Source organism: Eleutherodactylus coqui, chromosome 3 (assembly GCF_035609145.1).
Source record: "Eleutherodactylus coqui strain aEleCoq1 chromosome 3, aEleCoq1.hap1, whole genome shotgun sequence".
NCBI lineage: Eukaryota > Metazoa > Chordata > Amphibia > Anura > Eleutherodactylidae > Eleutherodactylus > Eleutherodactylus coqui.
In genome coordinates, this window is record NC_089839.1 from 19,897,379 (window position 1) to 19,907,781 (window position 10,403).

The following is a 10,403-nucleotide window of genomic DNA, read 5'->3' on the forward strand; positions in this document are numbered from 1 at the left end:
ACATTCAAGGACCTCCAGACACCTAACAATTCTGGACTAAGGAGCGTGTCGCAATTACTCCGGGGGCAGAATGGAGAGGATCACTCGCCTATACCAGGGCACAGTTCCCTAGATGCTCGCTTCACTGAGAGAGGGGCAAGCATACGAAAGGGAGGCCCCCCCCCCCACTTGCCTTTAATTTTGCTCTGTTCGCTCTCTCTGCTTCCATTCCTCCTCTTGTTCATGTCTGATCTGTCCCCTAGTTCCATCTTCTCCTCTTACTTTACCTCAGTTTTGCCTTTGGGCCACTCTTGGCTTTTCCTTCACCTGTCCTGATCTCTTGGATGCCAGTTATAGTCTGTGTCACATGCTGGGGTAGAGGTGTGGCGGGAAATGCGGAGCTGACCTAGCCCTTTCCCCAACTAAGGACTGCAGTGACCGACGTAAAGATGTCTGTCAACCGATAGCTGACTATCCTATGCGGAGTTGCAGATTGCAATGTTATTTTTTGTTGCTGTTAAATTTGTTACCCCACCCACCTTTCCCTGCTTCTCTCCTCTTCCCTATTACTTCAAGTACAACTCCAGGGAATATTGCCTTCCTGTAGCACAGATCTACCACGAACACGATACACCAAACCAGTCTCATGGCTCACATGAATATCTGTTCCTTTAATGCAAGGTGGCTCAATAGCCCTAACAAGCGGAACCAGGTGCTGAACAGGCTAGACAAAAACCGTGTCATGATGTCCATGCTACAGAAGACACACTTTCCATACTCTGGTCTTCCGGATTGCAGTAAAAAAAAGTTTTACCCCTTGCGGTTCCATTCCACGCATCTGGAGAGCAAGACTTGTGGAGTCTCTTTAGCATTTCATAAGTCCGTGGCCTCAACAATCTTGGTGCTGTAGAGAGACGAGGGAGGAATATCTTTAAAACTCTTCATCGCCAGCAAGATATACATGGTTGCAAACATGTATTTTCCCAACGTGGGTCAGGTGTGCTTTGTTTCCAGAGTTCTCCGGGGACTGCTGGAATTCGTGGTCCAGTGATCGTCCTGGGCGGAGATTTTAATATGTGTTTGGTCCCTCGCCTGAATTCCTCTACGGGACACTCTTCGTGAAGTCCAAAAGATGTTCGTGAGTATGGACCTGATCGACCCATGGCGCATCCTCAATCCCGATAAGCAAGACTACAGTTTTGATTCCATGGCCCATAATTCCTATAGCAAAATTGATTATATTTTTGTTTCTCATGGTCTGTTGGATGGGGCCCCCCAGTGTTCCTTAGATGTGTTTATATGGTCCCACCATTCACCAGTATTTGTTTCCTTGGACTTGGGGGACATGAGGGTCAGGTTCCCACATGGCGTCTGAATAGCAATTTACTTAGGGACGCCGCCTTTATGAGCGAAGTCACCAAAGCCATACAAAACTTTAAGCTGGATCATGGTGCGGACCCTACACCTGTGCTATAAAGTGGGAGGCCCCGAAGTGCTTTTTTCGAGGCATCTTCATTTCACATGGGGGCAAGTTGAAAACAGAACACACTCTGCAACTCACCCGGTTGTTACGGGTGCTAAGGGACAAGGAAACAACCAACAAATCCCGACCAGCTGCCGCGCTCAAAGACGAAATCTCGGAATTACGATATAAAATCTTAGAAATTCTTGATCAAAAAGCTGTTTGTCAGAGGGACAAAATGAGATCCGGGTATTATGAGTACGGTGACAAGAGCAGCACCTGGTTGGCCAGGGCACTTCATCCTAGGATTGCCTATCCACATGTACATTCCATAAGCACTGTGGGAAGGGAGCAAGCCCACTCTCTGCAGCAGACCCTAGACGAATTCCGTTTATTTTACTCTAAACTTTATAATATTTAGGGACCTCGGGATTCTCCGGGGAGCCTGGGCCAAGTGGCTATGTCGGAGTACTTGGACCGAAACGCTCTGGGACCCCTCTCTGAGGAGCAGGCCGAGGGTTTGGACCAGGATCTCGATGTGGTAGAGCTCACACAAGTTCTACAGGGAATCAAGGTCAGGTAAAGCCAAGGACCAGATGGGTATTCCCCCAGATTTTATAAAACATGCGGTAACCTAATTGCCGATATTATCCTACACGCTTTACATTTGTATTATGTAGGAGCTGCCCTTTTCCCCCTCAGGCCTTACAGGCACACATAGTCCTAATACCAAAGTTGGGTAGGCATCCTCTGGCGCGCAGCAATTACCAATCGACCTTACTCATTAATTGTGATCTGAAGCTATTTTCAAAAATGCTGGTGAATAGACTGCACACCCTGGTCCCTCGGCTTATCCACGGAAACCAGGTGGGCTTTGTCCCGGGTAGGAAGGCATGGGGGGGAGGGGGATGTGGGTTCTCGGTCCTGGGGCCTCTTACTACGTTAGTGGGGAATCTGCAGGTCTCGGCTACCTTGGGTATGCGCAGCCTAGGATTCTTGCCTGTGGGAACGGATTCCAGGGTGGCGGAGGTGATGGGCCCAAGGGGCTTTCGGCCATTGACAGACCTGCGTGGGGGGAGGGGTATGCTCTTGGATGCAATACCTCCAGATACATAGCTATTTGGGGATGATAACACCAGAACAGGGTTGGTTGCTCACCACCTTTGAGAGGCTGTGCTGCTCCTCTAAGGCACTTGGGTACATTGTCTCGTTGTCTATAGCCTGCTACGAGAGGAGCGCCTAGATGGATCGGGGCATAGGAGGGAGCATTGGGCAGGTCTTTTCCCGGAGAGTTGTGGAATAGAGCTTTTCAGTTAACACACAAAATGTCTGTATCCAGTAAGCTACAAGTTATTTTACAATGGTATATGTTTCTTCCCATCCACTTTGGACATCTGCTGGCGGTGCTGGGCTGGGCTATGCTTGATGCTCCATATATGGTGGGATTGCCCCATGGTGGCCCTCCTGTGGAAGGATGTAATGTGTCCATTTAGGAACGTCAGTAGAGAGTCACTGACCCTGAAACTTGCGTTGTTGTTCATCTCATCTGGCACCGCACCATTGCTCAAAATGGGCCTGTTGAAGTTTTTCTTAGCATGGCCATGAGGCAGGTAATGCCCAGGTTGTGGAAACAGAGTATAGAAGTTCCAAGGGCTGCGTGGATAGAGGCGATGGATGAGATTAAGCATATGGAGGGGCTTAGACTGGATGAAAAGGCTTCTATCGCACATAGGCCATGTGGGCAGACATCAGAATCACCTCCATAGCAACCAAACAACTGCAGGATGGCACCTATGAGTAACGCACTTAAACATGATAGAAAGGCAGATGCCCCCCCCCCCTCCCTTCCTCAGTCCCTATGTCCCCTTTCTATTTGTGGTTTACGTTTAAGTGTTATACGAATGATTGGGGATTCAGCGTTTCCAGTTGTGTCTGGTTTGTTATTCTATTTTTTCTAGTAAGCTTCATTCAGCAAGCCCTATGTTATTATTTAATAAAACATAATAGGTTATACAAATGCAATTACATTGCGTATGTGCGGAGTTCATACGCATCGCCGCTAAGAGTGGGAAATACCATGCACAGTGTAAAATCCCTGCCCTATGCAGCAATGTGCTTGTACACCACTGGCTGACACAGCGGTAAAATGCTGCGTTACACATGTGCCATACCCAAAGTGTAGATGTTGTATTCTCTCATTGTATAGATTTATGGGGTAATTACAACTCATAGCGCTATTACTTGAGGGGGAACGTAGAGTGGCCGCCATTACTTTGTAAAGCCAAAGAGGGACTACTAGTACTTGAGGGAGACACACAGAGGGACAGACATTAGTTGGAGACATACAAAGGGACCTCTATTATTGGGGGAGACATACAGAGTGACCGCTATTTGGGGTGGGGAAGCATCATTACTTGGGGGGTGGGAACACACAGGGACTGCTATTACCTAGGGGAAGCGTACAAAGAGATCGCTATTACTTGGCAGGGGGGGGGGGGGACATTAGTTGGAGGTATTAGGGCTCTGTGTGTGGAGCCACTGTGTTAACCAACCAAACCTGGTATGGTTCGCAGCTGACCCAGTGGTCAGAGATACCAAAGCAGGGAAATCCTGGATGGGCAACTTGCCCTTAGCTAAGCAGGAAGATGGGAAGACCCCTGTCTATAAGCAAGGTAAGCGTCCTGACAAGAACGACCCCACGCTGAAACCTTGGGGCTGACTATTCCTGATAGGAAACAGGGACAATGTACACAAAGCACAGAACATGATTGGCTACCACAGAAACAATGCACAGACTGGACAGAAATGGACAGACGCATACAGGCTAAAGCGTCAGGCAAAAAACATACAAAATAAACAGGTACAGGTACAGGAATGTTAGAGCAAACACACAGCAACGTCATTGCTATTAGAAAATAGAACAAAAAATCATTCACACAGCAGAAGCAGAGTGAGGTCGGCATCTGCCTGGAATAGGAAGAGAGCAGCAGACACAGGTAGCAGACCTAACAGTACCCCCATACGCCCCCTCATCCTCCTGGATCTATGAGAAGAATGAAGTACTCAGAGAATGAAGTATGACCTTGCAGATGCTCAGTGCAACTATTTTTTACAGTAGACCCATTCTGGAGAAAGTCTCATGGCTTGTTGTTGAGAACACGAGCAGATAGTCTCGCAATGTCCACATGAAGACAGAGAAACTCGTCTGGAAATGAACTGTCCATGGCTCCGCTCTTGGCACCATTTGTGGACAGGTGGAGCTATTCGGTTGCTTGGGAGGAGTGATATCGTTAGGTCATTGCTTCCGATTAGGTGAGGGAAGAGTAGACAAAATATTGTCATGACTAAACGAAGACCTCTGCGTCAGATTTGCAGGATACTGCAGTGACGAAGACCTCCCTGGCCGACCCTGGAGTTTTTGAGGCCTCGAGGAGTGACAAACAAGGTCGCATTGCAAGCAGGCACTTGGAATGGCAGAATAATGCCCAATGTAATACCCTCCTAGAGCTCCAATCCAAGATAGGATTATGCAACAGGGAACTGGTGGACTTTGGGAGGACCGGCAAGGAAATTTTCTGGAGAATGCTTACCTTCAGATCTAGTAACTTAATGACAAACCAAATGGTCTCAGGAAGAGTACTTCCATCCATACTAGTCACTCTCAGAAATCTCTTCAGACAGTCCCCCATGAATTTAGTAGCGGTCCGCCAAGGCCTGATGCAATAAATTCCCTGCTGAATCACAATCCAGTCAGGCTGTCACAAGGAATTGCTTACTGGACACGGACAAAGTCACCGGTAAATTTAATCTTGGCGAAGACTGATTTATATTTAGGGTAGCCACTCCCACTGACCCTTGACTCAAGAGCTTATCTGATTTACGAGGACAGGTACGGACATTATGCCCCTGGGCCTCACAATACTTACACACATTTTTGGCACATCTGCATATGCACTCCTTTTTTGATAGTTTGAGCCAATCAACCTGCATGGGCACAGGATCATTAGACAAAAAGTTAGTAGGCGGGACAAAAAGCAGTCTCTGGTACTTGGGTGCAAGGCGGATCAACCTCTTCTCCTGAGTAGCCTCCTTGGTCATCTACTTGGACTGGAGATCAATTCTCACACCGGGAAGATAAAGTCTTCGGAACCTCGTGACCAGGCAACTTATCTTTGATGCGACCCATCTAGACCTCCCACAATGGTACTACTATGGCTTCATTGTTCCAACTTAACTCCAGAGCCAGGGTTCTAAACGTAATGGCGTATTGCCCCACAGTGAGACTACCCTGACATAGACGTAACAGGTAGGAGGAAGCCGCAATAATTTAACCAGGCTCATCAAACACCCCTTGAAATGGGTTCACCCAGGCCAATACCTGTCGAGACAACAGCTTGAAGTGTAGCGAGCCCTGATTAATAAACCCATGCCATCGTCTAAGATCTCCCCTGTAACTTTCGATGGCAGATAATCGAGGACCGGATCCAGTCGCAGAAACTGACTGTGGGAACAAGACTTGAGTTGCATCTGCTGTGGAAGACTGCGATACCGCTGCGTCAGAGGATATGGAGTTCAGGCGACTGTTCAGACTGTACAAATATGGTAGCATCTGTTCTTGGAGACCTCTCTGCTAAACAAATTCTTGAAACAAGTCTAAAAGACCCCGGCAGGTGGGGTCGGCAGAATACTGTTATGGCTCTGAGTGTAGACCAACTGGGCTAACTAACCAAATCTGGATTTTACACCGGACCAGGTATGGCTTGGGGTTAACCCCAGTGGTCAGAGGTACCAAAGCAGGGAAATCCCAGATGGGTAATTTGCCCTTAGCTAAGCAGGAAGACCCCTGCATATAAGCAACCCCTGCCTGATAGGAACGGCCCCGCGATGGAACCTTGGGGCTGACTATCCCTGACCGTAAAAAGGGACAATGTACACAAAGCACAGAACAGGTCTGACTACCACATAATTAGGAACAATGGAAAAACTAGACACAAATGGACAGACGCAGACAAGCTAAAGCATAAGGCAAAGAACATACTAGATAAACAGATACAGGAACAAACAGACCTGAAAGTGACGACCTAGAAATGCTGAGTGCCAGAGACTAACTCCATCATTGCTGGTAGAAAATACAACGAAGAGTACATTCAAACAGCAAAAGCGGAGCGATGCCGGCATCTGGCCAGAATAGCAAGAGAGCGGAAGACACAGGTAGCAGACCTAACAAGAGGCAACACTGACCATTAGAACTTGGGGGAGGCATACACAGGGGCCGCCATTATTGGGGGAGACATACACAGGGACCGCCATTATTGGGGGAGACATACACAGGGACCGCCATTATAGGGGGAGACATACACAGGGACCGCCATTATAGGGGGAGACATACACAGGGACCGCCATTATAGGGGGAGACATACACAGGGACCGCCATTATAGGGGGAGACATACACAGGGACCGCCATTATAGGGGGAGCCATACACAGGGACCGCCATTATTGGGGGAGCCATACACAGGGACCGCCATTATTGGGGGAGCCATACACAGGGGCCGCCATTATTGGGGGAGCCATACACAGGGGCCGCCATTATTGGGGGAGCCATACACAGGGGCCGCCATTATTGGGGGAGCCATACACAGGGGCCGCCATTATTGGGGGAGCCATACACAGGGGCCGCCATTATTGGGGGAGCCATACACAGGGGCCGCCATTATTGGGGGAGACATACACAGGGGCCGCCATTATTGGGGGAGACATACACAGGGGCCGCCATTATTGGGGGAGACATACACAGGGGCCGCCATTATTGGGGGAGACATACACAGGGGCCGCCATTATTGGGGGAGACATACACAGGGGCCGCCATTATTGGGGGAGACATACACAGGGGCCGCCATTATTGGGGGAGACATACACAGGGGCCGCCATTATTGGGGGAGACATACACAGGGGCCGCCATTATTGGGGGAGACATACACAGGGGCCGCCATTATTGGGGGAGACATACACAGGGGCCGCCATTATTGGGGGAGACATACACAGGGGCCGCCATTATTGGGGGAGACATACACAGGGGCCGCCATTATTGGGGGAGACATACACAGGGGCCGCCATTATTGGGGGAGACATACACAGGGGCCGCCATTATTGGGGGAGACATACACAGGGGCCGCCATTATTGGGGGAGACATACACAGGGGCCGCCATTATTGGGGGAGACATACACAGGGGCCGCCATTATTGGGGGAGACATACACAGGGGCCGCCATTATTGGGGGAGACATACACAGGGGCCGCCATTATTGGGGGAGACATACACAGGGGCCGCCATTATTGGGGGAGACATACACAGGGACCGCCATTATTGGGGGAGACATACACAGGGACCGCCATTATTGGGGGAGACATACACAGGGACCGCCATTATTGGGGGAGACATACACAGGGGCCGCCATTATTGGGGGAGCCATACACAGGGGCCGCCATTATTGGGGGAGCCATACACAGGGGCCGCCATTATTGGGGGAGCCATACACAGGGGCCGCCATTATTGGGGGAGCCATACACAGGGGCCGCCATTATTGGGGGAGCCATACACAGGGGCCGCCATTATTGGGGGAGCCATACACAGGGGCCGCCATTATTGGGGGAGCCATACACAGGGGCCGCCATTATTGGGGGAGACATACACAGGGACCGCCATTATTGGGGGAGACATACACTGGGACCGCCATTATTGGGGGAGACATACACAGGGACCGCCATTATTGGGGGAGACATACACAGGGACCGCCATTATTGGGGGAGACATACACAGGGACCGCCATTATTGGGGGAGAAATACACAGGGACCGCCATTATTGGGGGAGACATACACAGGGACCGCCATTATTGGGGGAGACATACACAGGGACCGCCATTATTGGGGGAGACATACACAGGGACCGCCATTATTGGGGGAGACATACACAGGGACCGCCATTATTGGGGGAGACATACACAGGGACCGCCATTATTGGGGGAGACATACACAGGGACCGCCATTATTGGGGGAGACATACACAGGGACCGCCATTATTGGGGGAGACATACACAGGGACCGCCATTATTGGGGGAGACATACACAGGGACCGCCATTATTGGGGGAGACATACACAGGGACCGCCATTATTGGGGGAGACATACACAGGGACCGCCATTATTTGGGGATACATACAAAGGGACCGCCATTATTGGGGGAGACATACAAAGGGACCGCCATTATTGGGGGAGACATACACAGGGACCGCCATTATTGGGGGAGACATACACAGGGACCGCCATTATTGGGGGAGACATACACAGGGACCGCCATTATTGGGAGAGACATACACAGGGACCGCCATTATTGGGGGAGACATACACAGGGACCGCCATTATTGGGGGAGACATACACAGGGACCGCCATTATTGGGGGAGACATACACAGGGACCGCCATTATTGGGGGAGACATACACAGGGACCGCCATTATTGGGGGAGACATACACAGGGACCGCCATTATTGGGGGAGACATACACAGGGACCGCTATTATTGGGGTAGACATACACAGGGACCGCTATTATTGGGGGAGACATACACAGGGACCGCTATTATTGGGGGAGACATACACAGGGACCGCTATTATTGGGGGAGACATACACAGGGACCGCCATTATTGGGGGAGACATACACAGGGACCGCTATTATTGGGGTAGACATACACAGGGACCGCTATTATTGGGGGAGACATACACAGGGACCGCTATTATTGGGGGAGACATACACAGGGACCGCTATTATTGGGGGAGACATACACAGGGACCGCCATTATTGGGGGAGACATACACAGGGACCGCTATTATTGGGGGAGACATACACAGGGACCGCTATTATTGGGGGAGACATACACAGAGACCGCTATTATTGGGGGAGACATACACAGGGACCGCTATTATTGGGGGAGGCATACACAGGGACCGCTATTATTGGGGGAGGCATACACAGGGACCGCTATTTGGGAGGAGGAGCATCATTGCTTCAGAGGGACACACAGGGACTGCTATTACTTGGGGGTAACCACCATCACTTGGAGGCAACACAGACGGACCATTAGTATTTGGGGGGGCAGGTATATGAAAGGAATTCTTAGTACTTGTGGGAGATGTACAAAAGGGACCATTATTATTTTGGGGGGAGCTTCATTACTTGGGGAAGCACAGAGGGACGACTAATAAACGAGGATACATAGAGGCACCGCCAATACTTTGGGGAGACGCACAGCGGGACTGCTATTTGGGGGAGAAGCAAACAGGGACTGCTATTACATGGTGGGAAAGGACAAAGGTGCCGCTAATGGGTAGCAGGAAATCACCACTTCTTGAGGGGAGCACAGAGGGGCCGCTATTACTTAGGGGGAGGGGGAGCATAGAGGGACTGCTGTTGTTTGGGGGGGGGGGGGGGGACACAGAGGGGCCGCTATCACCTTGTCAGGGGCACAAATAATGCTTATTAGTTTGGGGTACAGAGGAGCCATTACTATGTAGAGGGGATTATTACTGTGTGGGGGACTGAGTTGGGGGTTACACGTATCTTGGGGCCCCTCATCTTATAGGACGCTAGTACAGAACCCCGCTCACTGCAGAGACGCAGCATCAGCTCCACGGTGCACATTACATACAGGAGTCGGACATTGTACTTACCTGGAGCAGCCGTGTACTTACAGGACCTGTGGTGATGTCATAGTCATGTGAGTCACATGGGTGGGAGGAGGAGTTACATGATCAGCTCAGTGCATACAGGACCTGCGGTGATGTCATAGGCATGTCAGTGGTCACATGATCAGCTCAGTGAATCCAGGACTGTTGTGTGGAAGGAGGTGCAGTTTCCGTGTGCGGATCAAGACATCAGGACGGAGATGTGTTTATTGTTTATTTTAACC

At 50.4% G+C, this 10,403-nt stretch overlaps 1 protein-coding gene across 1 annotated transcript in view; it reads right to left on the reverse strand.

The window, feature by feature from the left end:
- Positions 1-10,187, reverse strand: part of LOC136620482 (oocyte zinc finger protein XlCOF8.4-like) — a 31,592-nt gene extending 21,405 nt beyond the window's left edge. Inside the window, exon 1 of the mRNA XM_066595276.1 lies at positions 10,165-10,187. The gene's annotated coding sequence lies outside the window, so the exon portion shown is untranslated. The remainder of the gene's footprint in view (positions 1-10,164) is intronic.
- Between the last annotated feature and the right edge of the window lie 216 nt (positions 10,188-10,403).